Source organism: Strongylocentrotus purpuratus, unplaced genomic scaffold, assembly GCF_000002235.5.
Source record: "Strongylocentrotus purpuratus isolate Spur 01 unplaced genomic scaffold, Spur_5.0 spur5_scaffold_6, whole genome shotgun sequence".
In the NCBI taxonomy this organism is placed as follows: domain Eukaryota; kingdom Metazoa; phylum Echinodermata; class Echinoidea; order Camarodonta; family Strongylocentrotidae; genus Strongylocentrotus; species Strongylocentrotus purpuratus.
Genome location: NW_022145612.1, coordinates 43965058 through 43986158, shown reverse-complemented (window position 1 = coordinate 43986158; position 21101 = coordinate 43965058). Strand labels below are relative to the sequence as shown.

Genomic DNA, 21101 nt, shown 5'->3' with positions numbered 1-21101 from the left:
CGTTTCATTGGGAGACTCTGACAAGTGCCTTTATCATGCGGGTAAATATGACAAGAGATGTAAGTGCAGCATCCTTTTTTCAGCAATCATAAGCGATCAGAACGTCCCTCTCTGAACAATAATACAATATTCCCATAAAAATTAATGAGATGGGGTGTTTTGTTGGGGACGGTTGTGTTCTGGTGCGGAAATTGCTCTTTGTTAAATGACTATGTTCTCTTTGTCTTTAATGGAAATTCATGACAATTTTCAGGGCATCCTCATTAGGCATGATCCCCCTAATCGATAGATACAAGTCCACATCTCGAGACAGGTATTTGCCTTGTAAGAGAGTAAAAGATACATATGCTGAAAAGGATTGTAGAAAGGGTGTCAATTGAAGTGACAAGGCTTTTCCTCAATAGATTACTGTGTACTTGAGAACAATGATTTTTAGATTGAGTTGATTGCCAATTAAGGGGTCCTTTTGTGTCTAAAAAACAGTAACATCAGGAAGTAGGGTAGACTCGGCTGGGCTGAGACGAGACACAACTTTGTGACTCTTTTTGGATCCTTTGGTTTTGAAAAGGGAAATCACGGTGACGACGGACGAGACTAGAAAATTGGGTGTCCACATCAGGTTTCTGAGACAGAATTTTGGCCAAAAATCTTTACCACTTGGGTCTCTCAAGTCAAAACATGAATCAAGCAGCTGATAGATGTTGACACCTAACTCCATGTATGTCCATGGTAACTCTAACCAAATGAAGAAGAAACCTGCCTAAAATACACAAAATCTTCCATGATTACTCCTTCTTTTCATTCTTTCCTCGTTTTCATCTCGAGAATAGGGGAAATTTGTAATAGAAGTGTTCCGATTCAGAAAGTGTTTTTGACAGTTTGGGGCTTCGCATCTGTCACGGGAGCATTCACGGGGAAAAAAAGTGAGAAGTGTGAATTTACTTGAAAGAAGGAGTAGGGAGGGGCCTGATCGAGTCTAGCCGGCGGTTAAGGAACCGAGGAAAGGAAGTTTTTGGAATGTGATTAGAGGGAGAAGGAACTACCTCGGGTCAATATTATAAGTTTGTTTTGACAATAGCATCATTAAATTGTGATGCAAATGCATCTTCGTGATTCATCCCCACATCCTACAGAACAATCCTAAGCAGGTTGAGCATCCTTTTCTTCCAAACACCTCGTAGCCACGAAATACAAGAAGCTTCCAACATATCAAGAGGCCTGTCCTCACCAGCACGAGATTGCAAAATAGGTAAAATAGCCCACTATTTCTGATTTGGAAAATAATCCCAAAGTTACAAATCGCGTTTTCATGAGCTTGAGACTTGACCTCTAAATTTGAAACTCGAGCTCAAGATATTTTGCTCATCGTTCGCGCATAGTGCGAGTCTTCGGGCTGGTGAAGATGCACCGGAATTATAGCGGGATATTTTGCAAATTAGCCCAAAATATCTTGGGATGATTATCTCGACCAAATATCCTGCTAATTGCAACTTCGGGGCTGATGAAGACGCAAATTAACCGGATAATTTGCGATCGGGATAGTTCAAATAGCGGGATATTTGTCAATCTCGTGCTGATGAGGACAGGCCTAAGGACTTTAACTTAATTTCTGAGTTCTGTGTTCTCCTTTAAATACATCCTGTTGAGGGCTTCCTCTTCTCCTATACATCCGCATTCCTTTCAAGCTTGCTGCTTGAATTAGTATCTCACTATTCAAGAAATAAATTGAATACCGGTATCATGTCCCACCAATCCAGATGTCTAGAGGAATATAAAGACATTTATTGACGTTCTGTTCACATTATATTTCCTTGTTTTGCAGTAATCGTATACACCGATATTCATTTCCCCCATTTGTCACTTTGGTAATAGAGTAACTGAAGCAGGGAGAGAGAGAGAGAGAGAGAGAGAGAGAGAGAGAGAGAGAGAGAGAGAGGGGGGAGAGGGGGGAGAGAGGGAGAGAGAGGGGGAGAGAGAGAGAGAGAGAGGGGGGGGGGGGGGGGGGAGAGGGGGAGAGAGAGAGGGGGGGGGGGGGGAGGGGCAGAAAGACAGTCTTTTCTTTATTTTCTTTAGAGGGGGCCCAGGCAATTGTTGATGATATGAACCATTTCATAACCCCCTAAAAAAAAATCCATATATTAGATTACCAATGAGTAAAACCTTATTTTTTCAAGTTAAGTGCATGTTGTAGCTCAACTAGGAATTCCTCTTTCAAGCAATATATACATAAATACAAGTATATTTGAAGTAACAATTTCAGTTTTCTATGTTTTGGCGTTGTAAACTCTAAAAAAAGCAGGATCATATATTTGAAACATTGACTTTTTTTTGTAAACTATTCTTTGTGAATGTTGTGAGCCAATTTTTCTTTCCAAATCATACAAAGTTTCCCTAGTTGAATGAAAGACAGAGGCATATATGAAACATTGATTGAAAATGGATTTTACAGAATAAAAACTTTTTCATTCTTTCGAAACTCGCATCTCACCTTTAAGACCACAATGAAGTGCTCACAAACCGTCGAATAACTCTGGTTTGAAACTTGAAGCATTTCCTTATCCAGGAAGAAGCAGAATTAGGAACCTGATCCCTCTCCGAGGATAGCAGAACACAAATTATGATGAATTTGATCCAAAGTAAATGATGTGACATCTCTATCTGATCACCTTGGAACAGAGCAAAGCAGGGATTTCCTTCTTTGCCTCCTGCCACATATCCAGTTTGCTTGTCTGATTCCGACCAACATGAACTTGACTTGCAAATACATTTGTGACATTTTACATATATATATATTTCTTTTGGTTGATGATGAAAAGAAGTCAGAATGAATTTATGAATAATAAGAGTTGGTATGGGTTTGAGCTACATCAAAACCTTTCTTGATTTTCATGTTTGGTTTTCTTTTTTGTTTGTTTGATGTAATCATGACGGATTGAATTGAGAGTGAAAAGAAACTCAACAATTTTATGAGTAAAGTTATTTTAAGGTGTTGATTGATTATTTTATCAACAAAAATCAAACCTTCTTCATAGGTACAGTCATAATTGACCATGCAATATGGAGGTGAAAATATATGATGTTTTTATCAATTTATGAAATTACTTCAGACAGTAGTATATAATATTGAAAGGATTATTCTGATTAATGATTAAAACATTATTATGATTTATGATAGACAAAAAAATGAAATTTGAATGATTATAATCTTAAATTCAAGAGTAAGATGACAACTTTACTGTTTTGTGAAGTTTATTATAAAAACATATTTAGAAATAATTTTCTTTTTGTCAAACCATTCCTTCTACAAATTGGTCTGGGATGAATGTACATATTTATTCAGGTTTGTAACCATTATCATATCAAAAGACACGTTATTTACACACATTTTTGTATCTAACACTTTCATCATCATCATCTTATTAAAGTCTGCATTTTCCGTCTTAGAAGAGGTTACCGACTTTGGCGCCAAGATGACACTCTCTCCCTCCACTTCTTCTTGTCTCCACCATCCTCTTCATTTAGAGTAACCTTACTTCTTTCTTCATCATATCTTTCCATGAAATCTTCGGTCTTTCGAAAATATGTCTTGCCCTGTACATTGGATCTGTGTCTTCTTGAATGTTCACACTTTGAGCAGAGCATTCAAGTAAAGCGAGGATTATGTTTGGCATTATAATGATTTATTATTGGATATAGCAGGAGGAAGGAAAACATGATTAATTAATTGGCAAGGTGGAGGAGGTTATTTACTTATTCTTTTTCTAACTATGTTTAAAACAGTGACCTTTATTTGAACTTGAGTTCATATTTTCATGGTTTAGTTGTTTTTATCAATTATACCCCTTTTTTCATACTTGCATCGAGAGGAAATATCCTAAATATTTCAATGCAACAGTTTGTGTGTTCAGATTTTTCTTTTAAAAATAGAACTACGTATGAAAATCATAATGGATTCTTGATTATTATTGATAAAATATCTACAAGTGGCTCTAATGAAAGTGTGTTAAGATTTGTCTAAGAGATGTAAGATTAACCAAGGCATATTACTTTGACTAAAATCTTCATTCTACCAATGATTTCTAGCATTTTTACATTGGTTTTGGAGATGTTTTCCTAATTCGTTCCTCCAAAGTTAAAGATTACTCAATCCTTGATTTACAAATTATTATTACGAACATTAAGGAACTATATATCCCAGGCTAACTGCCAAAAATATTATTTTTGTTTCACCTTTCACATTTTTCTAGACACCTCTTCAGATTCTGCCCACCTCTAAACTAAGTCTTACACTTTGAACATTAATCTTGTAGGTGTAAGCTTTCCTTGGCAACTATTTTCTTTATCCATCTCCTTATCTTCAAAATTCTGAATGTTTAGATTCAATATACAACAAGAATATGTGTTTTGGAAAGCATGCTGTGAACCAAAGGTTAAGTACTTTGTATATTTACTGTCATCATACATCCATGTTTTTTTACACTAAAGGTCTTCTTTGTATGATTATATTTAGGAATGCTTGTTCATTGCTTAATAATCAACAAGGTGTAAAGTTTGTATTCTTTGGCAGGTAAGACAAGAACAACACCTAAAGAGAAATCATTAATGATCACTTCAGTGGCGTAGGTGGATAGAAGGTTAGTCCAAAGTCAAAGTACATGCATGTTTTTCACTTTTCATATTGAAAAAAAAACCCTCTTATCATCCCATTTATTTGAGGTAGACAAGAATCAAAGACACTCTCCATAATTTTAGTTTAAGAACTATTTTCTCAAAGAGATACTAACTTTGGAAGAGGTGTAGTTTCTTTCAAAAATGATTGGATTGAACTTGAATTCATTGAGGATGACTGAGCTGTGTGCTTTTCTATTTTATCAGTACCGGTAACTATATTTTGTCTCCATGGCAGATATATATTATGCTTGAGTACTAATTAGAGAGACTGCTGAAGAGTGATATTCGTTGTTTATTATCCATATATGGAGATTTGTCTTGTTTACATGCATTCAAAAAGGAAATTATACTTTTTATTACAGGGGATAGAAACTTGTCATCATCTGTTCATCTTCTCAAAATATATTATTTCAGGCTGAACTCGCCTAATTTTGTCATTGCATTATCAGTATGATGAGATAAGGATGGGCAAAGGGGCAGCAAGGTTGAAATCCTGTTGAATTGCTGGTAAAATGCCTAAAAGCTGTGATTTGAGATAAATTATGAATGACAAAGAATGAGGAGGCAAGTGTGAATAAGTCCATTGTCAAGCTTAGATAATTGTAACAAATGGTGCGCTATCTTCAGCCTCTTGCAGTGCATCAGCCAATAACAATTCCTTGCTGAAGTTAGCCGAAACATCTGTCTAAACAGAGGGGCCCCCTAAGTTGATTATGTCCCATAATGTCACACATTTGTCCCATTCCAAACTATCTCTTTTTCTCTATAGGTTTTTCCTCTATAAATTGTGTCCATGTCTGTGAGCCTCATAAGTGATTTGAATCCTTTTTATCCTCTATCCATCCTTATTTCCCTTTTTCCCCATTCAGTTTGTGCCTGTTGTATTTCTAGTCTTTCAATTTTATCAGAACTCCCTTGCACTTTGATGCTTAAAATAGCACTTAAATCCAACACTGTATTGTGATTTCAATGCATTTACACTGAAGAACTCCAGTGCACCTAAATGCTTAAAATAGTAGTAAAAGCTAGTAATGAATCTGTCTAATTTTCTATTGCACTTTTGCTTTAAAATTAATTAGTGGAAATATCATTCAACTTTTTCCAGATTCTTGTGAAGATTTGGGAATATTTTTGATGAATATACTGAGAGAGGAAGCAAAGAAATACAAATATAAATGCATACAGTGCAGTTTGAAACTCAGGGATTGTTTGTTTCCCACAGAAAAACAACAACAATAACACTATGACTATAGCAGAGGTTTTAATCTTGTATGAAATAGTTTTCTTTCGTAATCAACCACTTGGAGATGGTCAAAACATTGTTTGAACTTTTGCTGTCCGATTACGATTCAACAAATCCGCACATTGATATATATCCCGGATATGTTGGTTCATGAAACCGCTGACGATTTGTTTTGTTTCCTTGTTTATTCTAAATTGAGGTATGGAAAACTGTTTCATTTTTATTAGATGCATGGGTTTTAGTAGGTGTTATATTTTGTATAATTGCATTTTAGTGGGAGGTTACTTTATTGTAAGAAACCCATTAGTAAAAAAACAAAATTGATGATTTGCAAATATAAACACAATTATACATATTAGTTTGAAGAATGACACAACTTTCACAGAAAATGATTTGGGTGAAAAGAAAATATGAAAAAAATGGAATTGGTTAATGATGAATAAGTAGACATTCTTAAAATTGATGTGTGGTGGAAATGAGGAATATTAATGATAGACAGTACTGTAATAGAGATTGAAAGAGAATGAGTCAGTGATTAATAATGGATTGAACCTACAACGGAATAATGAACACAGTGCATTAAGAGAATGCAAAACAGAAACGTGTGATGATTTGCCAAAAGAAAAACGATGACAAGGAAAAATGGAAAAGGTGACGGAAAATGATTTACAACCGGGGAGGAAAAAGTGACAAAAAGTGGAGGTGGAGTGAAAGAAAGCAAACTTGTTGGTCTATAGCCCGAAGCTAAGGTGGCGCCTTGATGGCGCTAGTCGGCCCACTACGGTCGTCGCGGCAACCAAGACGGGAGGGCGAGAATCATCCTAGCAATGATTTCTCCCCACAGGATGAACAGGTGATAAATCTTAAATGCACGTTTCCACTAGACCCTTTTAAGCTTTGTGTAAACTAGGTTTAAAGTGTGTTTAGGACTGGACTTTGTGTTTTGATTATGGCTAAAAGATTTTGCTTAGGAAACTTCTTAGATTACTGGGCAATACTAGGTCAGTCTACATCTTTTGAAAGTTTTTACATCATTAAACAGCTTTTCTGTTTTGATGGATTCTCTGTATCCTGTTTGAAAGAAAACATTTAAAGTTGTTATTCTCTTTCACCCTTCCTTATATGCTTCCTTGATACATGTACACTTTTTTCTGAGAGTCTCGTCCTTTTTGTTTCATTTCCCCCATAGAAATCACACTGGAGTGTCTTCCATATGTAATTTCTTATTTCTCACTTAAAATATAATTTTGTATCAAGAATGAGAGATTGAACACATGGTATACTTAAATCAATAAAAAAAAGCAAATTGAATTCTCAATTCTGTGTTAATGCCTTCAGATTGCCATCTTCATCTTTGTGTAATTTGCAGTTGGTATTGATTTAAAGGCTCCTCTTTATGAACTTTTTCCTCATCAAATCCTCCGACTGTCTTGGTCCGTGTTTCAGACGGAAGTCTCTCTCTGGTGATCCTAGTGAAAACAAGGTACATCAATAAGGAGACAGCTACAGTAAAAACAAAATAAAAGAGAATTACAATGGAGTTAGCATCCACTCTAGGCAACAACAAAAAAATGAAAAATATGATTTTGAGAAATTTGTCTTGGTGCCATGTCGCCTATCTTATTGCCGCCGTGCCGTTAATTTAGCTTTGGTCTGGTCGTTGTCGTCGCGTGGCTGACTGCACTGAGCATGCCCCGAGGACGTAGAAGGTGTTGGCGGGATCTTGAGTGAGATATTCTTTATTCCAGACCATGGCATGGCTAGAAAGAGGGAGAGAGCATGGACCTAGGAGGAGAGAAAGGAGACAGGAATGGAGAGGGGTGGTTAGGGAGAGGAGAGGAGGGAGGGAGGGTGGGGAGAGGAGAGGAGGGAGGGATGAAGGAGTATTATTGGAGAGAGAGATGATCTAATAGTCAAGTGAATCCCATTATAGGAAAGATAACTGTAGGCTTGTAACAAAACAATTTGTTATTTACTCATTAATTCTATTCTATTTTCATCTCTTTTTTTGTACAAAGTATAATGATTTTTATTCAAGTTGAGTCAGTTTAATGGAGGAAAACAAATCTAATTAAGCAAGTTTATATTTCATTCAGTTTCCAAAAACCTTTCACTGATCATGTTCATGTAAAAATTGCAAATTCATTTTTAAGGATTATGTTCGTCAGATGAGTATCATCACGTCGTCGTCTTCCTGCCAGCAACCTAAGCTAGATTTGTTATCAGATCCCCCTGTTATGTTCTCATTATTTGAATTACACACTTTTTTGATTAATCATCTCTCTATTGTGAAGTGAAAGTTTAATGTGGTCTCTGACAACCGTACAGTTCTAATCTCTTCATTTACGAAGTAATCAGGAGTTCTCAAAATTCAGGCTGTAAGTTAAACCGGAGCTAGAAGGACACTGTCTCTGTATTTCAATACCGGTGGTGTATGAGTTAATACCTGTCTGGCTCTGAGCAGGCATTATAATGGTTAAAGGTACATTTGTGTCATAACTTTGATGGAAATTTAAATTTTATACAAATGTATATTGTTGGTAATTATGTTGTTACCGGTATTCAGTTGCACTTCTTATAATTTTATTGAAATTAATAATCAAGATACACAGAAGAATATATATAATGTGTAGAACTGTGTCATAGCGGCACATCATGCTCATATTAATAATATCCCCCTACACTGGTTTTATAGGCATTTTTATAATTTTTATACATGTATGTAGTTGTTTCTTTTATTGAACTTACTCTGTTATCTGAAATAATATGGAAATGACAAAAATAAGTGGCTTTGAAAGGGGAAATGGCAGTGAGGGGATGGGCAGGGCTGCCATCCATATTGAGTGCAATAAAAGAAATGAAAATCTGTATTAAGTGTTATAAAATATCATTACCATCATTGTCATATCAAAAGAATTGATTTTTGACTACTTCTGGTTGCTAAAAGACATAAAAACCTTTTAAAAAGCCATTGAAGCATATTACTCTTCTAACACATTGAAAATACCCTCTTTTTTAAAACCTTTTAAGATAGGTATACAGCATATGCCCTTTGTGACAATTTTAATTTTAATTTTATGTAGTAATATTTATTTTAAAATCTCACTGATGAGACCATATGACTATTAAAAATGAATTAGAGTTCGGACAAGTTCCCTAACATGGCTTTGAAATAATGTGTTCAATCATTGAAGATAGATCTGTTCTCAATGCAATCCTTTTCCCTTTACTTTAATAATGATGTTACAGTAGTCATAAAACGTATCTTCACCTAAAAGTATAAGGCAATATGGAATGAACTGTGTCTGGAGTTAGAACTAGTTACCTCCATACCCCTCCTTTCTCCCTTTCCGCTCCTTAGCCAATAATATCCCATTGAGCAGCAGGAATCCATTCTGTCCAATCAGGGAGAAGGGTGTCAGATTACCCCTCTGTTTGCATAGCAATTACCTCTTTGGAGCCCCCCATGGTCTTCAACTTCACCCTTCTGTTGCAGAGTAGTGGTCAGTCTTGACCAGTGCTGGTCTATAATCAGACCCTGATCACAATTTTATGTGTGCATGCTATGAGTAATGATCGTCTTCATTTTTTGGTTACATGAAGAGAACATTTGATTATCTGTACCCAAGTCGACATTACATGCTTTTGTAGCTCCTCTCCCCATATTTTTCTCACATTTTCATTGTTCTTCCAAATATTAGAGAGTTATGGATTATGGTAGGGTAGGGGTGCAGCTGATTCTACTGCCTCATTGTCCCCTTGCGAATTTGAAAGACATATTATATAATTATCATTTTAATGTTGATGGAATTATACCATGCTCAGCATCCCCCTTTTTAAATGGGAGGGGGTGTTGTTATGGGGAACATGTATCCTCACCACGTAGAGGTGGGGGACTCGATATCAAATTCATTCCTTACCCCATTTTTTTTGTCTTTTTTGTCTTTTTCAAGACAGAAGAAACTACTACTGAGCTAATATATAATCATTTGTGTAGTATGAACACTTAAAAAAAACATTATGGCCTATTCTGTCCCTTAACCTCTCCATATTAATTATGACAAGTATTTCTACTACTGTTAGACCAGGGAGGTGAAAGAACAGGAGGCGAAACTCTTGTAATTTATTCAAACGCATTCTTGAGTTCTAAAGCGTAACAATGGGATGTGTAACATTCCACTTGGCTTTGAAGTTCCATGCTCCGAACCGCGCTTCCACTGCGGGGAATTTCGGAAGACAGGCACCAGTTTTACATTTATTACAAAATATTAAATTACCGGCAAAATTACAGTGTAAATTAAAACTTATATGGGAATTTTATTGGGAATAGTGCTTCAAACAAATTTTCAAATTTAGAACTCCGTCCTGCCTTTAAATTGTGTGCCAGAGTTGGTAAAAGAAAAATTACATCCTGTCAAAAACTCAATATTTTAGGATGATGCGCTAATTTGTGCATGCTTTAATGTCCCGTTATTTGATCCATGATTTACAATCTTCAATAACATTAAGTTTGCTAATGCGTGTTTTCGCGTGTTTTTTGTATTTTTCAAGTTTAAAAAAGAATGATATTACACAAGTTTGTGTTCGCTTGTTCTACTCTTTACACATTCAACAATGGATGAGAAATCATTGGAAGGGACAGCGAACAGTTGCTGTGATACCATTTTCTGATGTAGGAATTCTAAATCCTAAAATTTCATGCGCTCTTTTATTTCACCACCTGGTCAACAGCTGCAGATTAGCGCATAACTTTCCGGCGGCTTGGAGCATGGGGTCAAAGGAGAACGGCTTGATTCAAGTCCTTCTCTATCACGTCCCTGGTTAGACTTAGTGCTCTTGTTCTCTGTGTGAGTGAGAGTGGATATATCAATATACAAGGACTAGATATTAGACTACTCCCAGACATAACTGACCTGTTGATGGGTGGGGTTGTGGATTATCATGATTAGAGTGTTAAAGGTCATTTAAGGTCACTCTAAGGACACTCAGCTGAATAGTCTACACACCCACAAACACAGGGATTTTTCAGAAAAGAGATATTCAAGATTTTCTTGATTTTGGACAATGAGAAAGTACAAACATTATTCAAACCGTTTTTGAGTTGAAAAATGGAAAATAGAATGACATTTCTCAAGCGCCATTGATTCAAACTCAATATTGCTCAGTCATGGATTATATATATACATGTATATATAGCTATATCTAAAATTGCTATATCTAAAATTGCTATATCTGTGTAAGATTTTTCAAGAATGTATTATTTCACTCTTTATTTATTCAGTATAAAGTATGTAAATCTTTATGCTGCCACTTGTAAGATGACAATATTACAAGATAATTTGGTAAAGACTTGACCAGTTTAAAATCACATCATTGAAAAGCTAAACAAACATCAAAATCCATGGAAGATTATTTCGCCCTAATAACTGATCATGAATGATACATAATGGGTCAATCAATGTGAACACCACCTAGTACCGATGTAAGGTGGAGCAGTGCAGTGTGAATGCAGCCAGCTTGTAACAGTGCAACAAAGTTTAAAAAAGGAGGTCAGAGTTTATGAGTGTTGGCGTGAACATGCGCTTGTAAGTTGTCTGTGATACTGTGGTTCAATTGCTTTGTGTTTATTTTTGCCTATCTAGCCCTTGGTGGTGTGGGCCAAGAGGGCTTTATTTTGTTTTCTTTCTGAAAGGGATATTAGAAATCATGGAGCCTGATTTTGCTAACAGCGGATTGTATTTTAAATGGGGATCCACGTTATGAATTTTTACCGGAAAAATTAAATGATGATAATCAGTCTAAAAAACACACACCACATCTGCAGCTGTCATTGAAATTTGTATTCGTTTAACCACACAAAATTGACCAATATCTATTCTTAGAATTTGATAACATTTGTTATAGATGTACTCTGTAGGTTTCCATGGGGAGTGAGTATTCACAATTTTTTTAAATAGAACCTTTGTTATCAACAATACTGATTCTGTAGAAATGTATTTTCATCTTTTTTTCAAAGAATATGACTGTTGCAAGTGATACAGATAGTCTTGTTATTACTTTAATCTAATTAGAGGTGTTGAATATTTATTGTATGAAATTATCTTTCTGTAAAACCTTGTAGTAATTAGCCTTTAGTAAAAGGAAATTATTTAAAGGAATTGTATTTAAAATTTGAATTTTAATATTTTTCCCATTGTGAGGTTCATACTGGTTCATTTTTTTCCTAAAGTGTTTGAAATTATTTCTTTTAATAATGTGATATTGTTGTCATAAAATGCAATGTTGTCTGAATTTGGTGATATTTTGCAGAGGGTGACTAATTATGATAAGAAAAAGCAGACCATTTTTTATTCCCTGAACTTTATGCAGACTCCTGATTGGACTAAAGAGGATCTATGGGTATAAGGTGGGGAATCATAAAAATGGACAAAAACTTAAACTTCTGCTTTATTAATAAAGCATTTGCAGTTCTCTTAATAAAATTAATAAACGTAATCAATACTATTATATTTTATGATGGCTTATATCCTACTTCTTTGTGTCTTTAAAACAACAACCAAATGGTCTGTTTAACATACTTGTATCCTGTGTAGGATTCTGTGTTTTTTTCTTAGCTTGACCAAATAATGTGTTATTAAAGAAATAATTATTCAAACACACCACTTAAGAGTTGCAAGCAGGTGTCTCTGTGGTCTAACAAGGAAGTACATTGTCCTTAAGTTGGAATACATTTCATACAAGTTTGGACCTACTGATAAGATTGTTATCATTATTCAAGTCTAAGTCATTAAATCCCTCCCTAGAGTATACAAAACTTATTTCTTAGGTAAACAATGCTGGAACAGTTTACTGAATAGTGGGAGGATCTGCTTTTCCGATTATTTCATGAAAATATGTTTAGGGGGGATATGAGAACAATAAGTCAATAAAACTTTGCCTTTGAACTTTTAGAGTACTACTAGAATTACTACTCTGTTCCGATTTTTGAATTGATTTGTCGTTACCTGTTGAAGTTTGAAATATACCGGTATGTAATCAATCTTGTTTACTTTTTAAAATAGATTTGTTGCAGTACTATATAAAGCTTTTGTGAAAATTCAACAAAGGAGGCTGCCTGATGTAAATACACAATTTGAAACCACATAATTTGAAACACAAATTGTTATCACTTAATTGTTGTTTTGCTCCTTATCCCCGCATGCCCTAATCGTGATTGCAATCCCAAATTTTCTTAGCGGAAGGCTGCGCATGGACAAAAGGACTAGATGGTCAGAGAAATAGAGAAAGAGAGAGAAAGAGGGTGTTGGGTGTGTGTGTGTGTGTGTGTGTGTGTGAGTGCGTGAACGAGGGTGTGTGAGTGTGAGGGAGTGTTTGTGTGTTAGTGAGTTGTGAATCTTGGGCAAGGCAAGGCAGGGCAAGGCGTACCCACTGATAAAAGCTCCTCCCGAGCCCCGATAGCCCTGACCAAAGATCTTTGTCTTTTGTCCCTATACCAGCGCACCTGCTACTCAACTATTCCCTTTGTCCTTCATTAGCATACAGCTGTGCCTGGATCTCAAACAGGTTCCCCCCTCCTATCATCTGGCAAAGGTATTAGGGGTGCATTCATAGGGGTGGTATCTCCCTGTGTCCTCAGCCAACCAAACCCCTCATGTAGGGACGCTAATCTACTATTGGGGTGTGTGAGGAGGTTGGAAGAGGTGGAGGGGGGAGGGAGAGATTGCATTTTATTTGTTTTGTTCATGTTTTCATTATGTTGGTATTGATAGTACATGTACTTCAGATGTGTGTATAAAATCCCTTGTTTTTCAAACAATGGAGGAAAAGAGGAGGAGCTAAGATATATTCCATTGAGAGCAAAGAGGGCATTAATTCTGTGTTAAATTATGTGAGTTTTCACCCTTTTAACTCTCAGCGAACGATTAGGCAACTCGTACATATATTACCATGGTTTTATAACAGTTTGTTTCAAGAAGATTTATCTGAGATACATTGATTTGTCTTATTCTATCCAGTTATTTTATGAAGGTCTACTCTAGCTAGCACTCGTGGTGGATAAAGCATTTGTTATTGATTAAAAATTGTACAGTTGAAGAGAAAGTATTTATGTAACAAGAGAAATGTCAGCACTGCAAAATCATCCTTTAATGTTAATCCCTGCCTCCTGTTAATCCCTGGCGCCTGTCGACCCCCTCTTTACTTTGTTGATCATGTACCCCACTCCAACCTTTGTTGACATTTATGAAAGAAGAACAAAGTAGCCTTCCTTTGTCTTGCAATGAAACAAACACTGTGTGTGTACTCATTGTGTGTAGGGTGTCTTTGTTAATGTTGCATTCCATAGTAATGTTTCTGTTTAGTAAATCTATGTCAGCTTGATTTGTTTAACACTGTATATCAGGCGAATCAGGCCTTTATAGCTATTTCATGACATAATGATTTAATTTTTGTTGAAAATTTGTCTTATATATTGTTGTTTAGGCTTATAGTACATTTGGAGTGAAGTATTATATTCCATTTATGATTTATTCAAGTAAATTATGTTTTGGGATAATTTTTTAAAAACATTTTATTTTTGCAAATTAAAGAAACCCATGGTGATTAATTCATTATAAAATCTGAAGCTTTGTGATTAAATTTACATCAAGTAAAAACAAAAATGAAAAACTAACAAAGCACACTTTACAAGTTAACAATAATGTTAATCAAAGCGGCTGAACATTTTGTTAAATATACAAAATTAGATAAATACACATTTGATGCATATCTTAAAAGTTGACACCCCTGTGTCATATTTGTCTCTATCTTAAACGTTTCCTTAACAAATGTGTAATCATTTCCTCTCTCTCTCTCTCTCTCTCTCTATCTCTCACTGGCTCTTCTCTTCATTAGTACCTTCATCACCTTCTACCCCTCTCCCCCACCCCCTCTCTCTCACTTCCTATTATCTTTTCTTTCTCACATTCTCCCCCCCCCCCTCTCTCTTCCCCCTCCCCCCCTCTCTCTCTCTCTCTCTCTCTTTCTCACTACCTCTTCTCTTCATTAGTTTCTTCATCACTTTCTACCCCCCCCTACCCCAAGCTCTCTCCTTTCTCTTTCTTGCTCTAACATTACCCCCTTTTCCTTGAACTATACCTGTAGGTTATAGCTGACATGAGCTAGAGATTGAAAGCAGATCATTTCTCTCATCAATTCAGGGGAAAGACTTCATTTGTGAAGGTAATATGAGGATCCTCTTCTATCCATCTTCCGCATCAGTCTGATATACCTGCTTAAAGGGAAGCGAAGACAAAGAATTAGATTGTTTGGTGATATAATAAATTTCAAACTTCAACTGTCAAGTTATGATTACAGAAAGTAGATATTTTATGATTTCCAAAGAAAATATGCGGTGAAATGATTGTCATCAACCATTTTGATGCAAATGCATGATACAGCAACGATATCTACTAGATAGGCCAGGTTAAATAAGAAATTAATAGCCCTTATATACTGATTTCAATTATTATTAGGATTAGAGTTGAAATTAAGTTTATTACCTTGAATAGCCCTTTGTCCTTTCCAAACTTTTTTCTTAAGTGTCATCTTATTTCATGATTAGATTTGGATACCAGTATTGAGTTATTATATCCATATTCATGTTCTGCAGTACATTCCTTTTCATCATTGTTAATTAAATTTACCCTTTATTTATTTGTGTTTCAGTGGTACTCAGTTTCCATGAAGTCATATCAATAAAAACATATATTTAATGATGTACATGCCATATGGATTTTTGGGAGGCTTTATTGGAAATAATCATTTCCTCCCATCCCTTCAAGTCAATGTAAGTAAGGGCATTACTTTCAAGATGCTACTCAGATAAATATCTTCCTATTCTTAGAATACAGGTATTACATGACTCTTAGCATGTCAAATATCATGCAAAACACTGAAAGACTTTCACATGACAATTAATTTCATCTTTTTATAGATACAAGAATACCCTGGCTTTATTTTGTCAATTACTCCTGCTCGTTTCTGAATCTATTTATTCTTAATGCTGTGTTATATTAATAACCTGACTTTAATACCTGGCTAGAGGTAAGTGACCTTAAAGTTTCTTTCTGATAACTAGACAGGGTGACTCATTATCACCCAAAATGGTGGTCTTCCATGAGGCCCTGTTGAACATAATGAGGAACAATAGTTTAAAATAAAAAAATCATGAACATGAACTCATGTGAAGTTTGGGGAAATTTTGTAAGAAACTAAGATTACAAGAATAATATAAGATAGTCTAAATGGTAGAAAGCCTTAAAATTGTTCAACCTCATAGATTAACTTTGTTTGTATTCGAATGATTTATCTGTTTGCCTAGTTCCGTTATTTGTGTAATCTGTATTATGAGTGTATTTTATTTTCCTAAAATAGACCCTTCAATAAAACTGAAATTGAATTTAGCTAGGGGGGGGGGGGGTAATTGGATGGTGTAGTGTCTGGGAATATATTGTTGTGGTTATGATCATAAATTATGTATGCACTCTGTTCCATGGTGTTTGTCCATATTATCATTATTATTATTATTAATTGATTATTAATTGATTGTATTTTATATTTCATGATCGTAAATAAAATAAAACCAAACCAAACCTATAAGTAGAAGAAGAGAGAGAGAGAGAGAGAGAGAGAGAGAGATGATTTGAGATAAACAAAAATTATAAAAGACTTTTATTTTGAGCCTGAATAAACTGGCATAACAATACAAAGAATTGATAAATGTGTGAATGTGTGACCAAATTTATGAACCATAATGCTAAAATATATTGAGAATAAAGTAAGATTCTATGAATGGCATGTGTAAGTTATGTCCAAGTATTCCCTATTCAATAAAAGTTGTCAAAAAGTTTTATAACCTAGTCTTGTCACTTGATAAGGTAGACAATCTTATGCAGTACAATTTCCATTCATGCAACATTGACATAATGTTTGGAGCCAGAAGGGCATTAAATCTGTGTAAAGTGATATAACTGAATGCCCTTATGACTCCAAACAAATAGTGTCTTACTGTCAATGTTTACCTTACTGTTTAAAATCAACAACAGTTTGTGAATGCCGCCATTATATGTTGACTTGTAACTTTGTTATGATAATTGCATTTCTATTCATGAGTTTGTGATGTCACATGGATTGTGAATGTCAATAGACAAATTACCCCCAGTCCAGACAATGTCATTTTCAATCATTTTCATGCTTCCTTAACAGCCCAATCTCCTCGGGGTCAATCAGATATATCCTGGTGGAGAAGACAACTTATCATTCCTCCTTAATTGACCAAAACTAAACCATCCCATTCTTGGCCACGTTTTTGTCATTATTGTCATTATTTTTGAGAGACAACCTGTGGTCCTCTGTAAAGGAGGTCTGAGCTAATGTTGTCAATTTGTCTAATGAGGAGGATAGATAGAAGTTCCGTTTTGGTGGGTATAGAAAGTGGACTGGGTTAAGCTCTGTTTGTCACCTGTTGGCTGTCTTTGTGTTGCTAGCAGACTGCAGAGTTGACAAATGGGTGTTACAAGTTTAGGAAGGTATGGATCAAATGATCTTTGGAGTGGAGTGCTTGGGGGAACAAAGAAACTAAAGGGGCAGGGAAAAGGGTGAGAATACAAAGAGACTGGATGAAGGGGAAATGAGTTGGACAACAGGAAGATAGAGTGAGAGAGAGAGAGAGAGAGAGAGAGAGAGAGAGAGAGAGAGAGAGAGAGACAGACAGACAATATTGAAGAGAAGTGTTTCTTTTACAGCAACAATTTGTTTTGAAGAAAAGCAACTATGCAGAATTGTTATGAGAAATATGAATGAAAAAATTGTGTGAAAACTGATGAGACAAGATAAGAGTGAATTGCAATAAATACATTACATAAATGTAAATAGTTTGTGTACGTATAGGATCGGTTATTAATGGACCACACCTAGAATTCACCAGCAAAATATAGTAAATAGCAGATGTTTCAGCTTCAGTCATTCATATTTCTTTTAATAGTTTTCAGAACCAGGAATCTAAACATTTTTGTAACATATATCAAATGATACTGCATTGTACCAGAATAAAGAATCTTGATTTCAAATAGTACATTGTATTTTTTTTGTATGTAAAATGTATACTTTATTTTTGTTTTGTTTAGTGTTTAATGGAAGTGGCATGCACGTAAATACAATTTGCATATTGTTATATAATTATAGAATAGAATAGAAAACCCATTGCCCTTGTTTTAGTTCCAGGACGTTAAAATACTGTTGTGATCTACTTTAAGAAATTTCAATCACAAAAAAAAATATGGGTCACACTTTCGCTGACTATGGCGTGACCGTTCCCTCTTTTAACCAATTGCCCACAAATTGAATCATTGTCATCATGTACGTCCCATTCAGCTGGTAATGATTAGTGATCATATTAGAGCCTTGTAGCTTCGGGAGATTTGATATGATGTGAAAAAGTGGGCTGAGCTAAACTATTTATAAGGATGAATCATATAAATGGTTCATGGGGGTATGAGCAATGAAGCAATCAGACTCAGAATAAATATGAAATGAATTAACCACATCACATCATATAATTATGACTTGTACATGTACCTGGAAGTATGTTCATAATTTGTTCAGTTTTTGCATTTGCTCTTTATGTATAATTTCATATTTTATTTGTCATTTGTGCTGATATTATTACTGAATTAATTTTTTAAAACTTTTGTTAGTTTGGCATATTTAGAGATTTGTTGTGACTGTAATTACTCTATTCTTGTGAAGTTATTCAAGTTACTAATCATGAGCCTTAATTCATATTTCAGGTTTTTTTTCTACAGTAGGCCCATGTCAAATTATTCTAATTGCAGCATATTAACTCAAATCATGCTTATCATTAAAGGTAATACAAAGTTTTGGTATGGGGTCATGAATTTGGTTCAAATGAATATATTGGAAGCATATGCGATCCTACAATATTCATTGATCATTGTCGCGGTTGAAATCGAGTCTAAAGTTATGAAATTATTAATAATAAACTCTTTTTGTTATATTGCTCCCTCTTAAGGTCAATATATTGATTAAGCTATAAAACGATGTTTCTTGACTAAAATCGACCAATTAGCTATTCCCGTTTGGATATTATATATCACAACTATATATTCAGGAATTTTTATGATCGCAGCTACCATTGTACGGCCGTAGGCGCTATTTGAAATTTATCAAAATTTACCGGGAGCACCGGTAAATTTTTATATTAAATTTTTCTCGAAAGCAGAAGTGTTTTAGGGGCTAAATTTTCTAGTGCTTATAATACCTCCACAGGGGCATCCAAATACATCAAAATGGTACAGAATTACTATCCACCCAATTTTCAAAATTTCCCAAAACTTTGTATTACCTTTAAGTCATATATTTATGGTAACTTGTTTATAAATGCGAATTGAGTGATATGGGTTGCAGTCCTACCTTGAAAGATCATCTGTTCGCATGAGGTGGCATGCAATAGAAAATATTTCCTATCAAATGCATGTAATGATATAAATGATGTAAGATCTGTCATTCAGGAATGATCTAACTTATTCATGATGCATTATGTCAAGAAATATTCTGAAATAAAAAATCTTGTTGATACTTGTGATAGACTAATTTTTTAATGTAAATCTTGTGTGTGCCCCTGATTCTCTGAGAGTGATGATAGGAGGGCAGCATGAAGATGGGAGAGAAAGAGAGAGAGAGAGGGAGAGAGAGAAAGAGAGATGGGAGGGGGCGGGGCATGAACATCCAGTGGGTGAAGGGTAAACGGAGGCAGGATAAGGAGAGATTGGGGAAGAAATTATGAGAGATAATTTTATACAATGCAAGTTTAAAAGATGAAAACTGTTGAATGTCACAGGAAAAAGTATCATTGACTTTTCCTGTCTATAGATGGCGCTACACATCATTCCTTAGCAGTGAACAATGAGCAAGACCAATCCTGCAGATAGTCTGAAGACTCTACACCTAACCACAATTCCTAAAGCATTGATAAGAACCGAGCTCAGTAAACTAGCTAGGCCGTCTTGTCCCCCCCCCCCCCCCCCCCCCCCCCAAAAAAAAAAAAAAAAAAAAAATATAATTTTATAATTTTCTCCAAAAAATAAGCAAAAAGAAAAAGAATGGAAAAGAAGAATTCCTAAAAATAGTCATTTATGACATGTAATTGTGTATATAATATATAAAAAATAGTCAACAAACAAAATCAAATCAAGATAGAAAGGTCGTGTCAAATATACAGAGCATATGCAGTATGATGTCGGCCTAGTCTCACTGTGTAGAGGGTTTGTGACTGCAAACTATCTTGCAGCAGAGATCCAAGATCATGAAGAAAAAGGGGAGGGGGGGGGGGGTGCTGGGGTGCAGTTTTCAGTGCCCCCTTATTTTCTACTAGTCCACTAATAAAAAGAAAAGCCTACTTATTATTTTCCCTACATATATCCCTGGTTTTAACTTGAAAAAGAAGGAGGAGAAAAAGAGGAAGAAGAAGTAGGAGGAGGAGGAGGAGAAAAGGAAAGGAGTGGAGGAGGAAAAGGATAAGACAAGGGAAGGGGAAGAGAAGGAGACAAAGAATAATAAGCAAATGAAACAAAGTGGACATCAACAACTTGATGTCCTGTAAGTGGGAGCAGAAAAAGAAGCATATTGATCAAAATCATTATATTGCTGCTTGTTCAGTACTACATTCTAATCTGTTATTTTTTTGACATTTCATTTTGAAATTATCACCAAAATGGTGACTATTTTAAACGTTATTTCATTCTTTCTTAGAATCAAGAATATATACAGGATATGTATGGTGTATACTGTATTCAGAAATGTGATAGAAATCGTTGAGGAAATGCTTATAATCAGGTGATAGATAGGGTTTTAATTCATACTTTCCCACGAATGTCACACTGAGAGAGTCTGTTTCGTTCATAAATTATCATATATTACCCAAGATTTTAGTGTTGCCATATCAAGGAATTGATCTCCCGTTGTAATGACATACACATGTTTTGAGTAAAAATGTCCTCCATTATTTCGACCCTGATGGGACTCGAACCCACAATCTTCAGCTCCGGAGGCTGACACCTTATCCATTAGGCCACAGGGTCTGACAGCCAGCCGGGCGACCTACATTGGATATAATATTCAGTCAGCAATG

General features: G+C 35.2%; 1 non-coding gene across 1 annotated transcript; it reads right to left on the bottom strand.

Moving 5' to 3' along the window:
• Window positions 1-20978: 20978 nt before the first annotated feature.
• On the bottom strand, window positions 20979-21051 carry TRNAR-CCG. Its single transcript has one exon. It is a non-coding gene; the product is annotated as a tRNA-Arg (tRNA).
• Window positions 21052-21101: the final 50 nt, after the last annotated feature.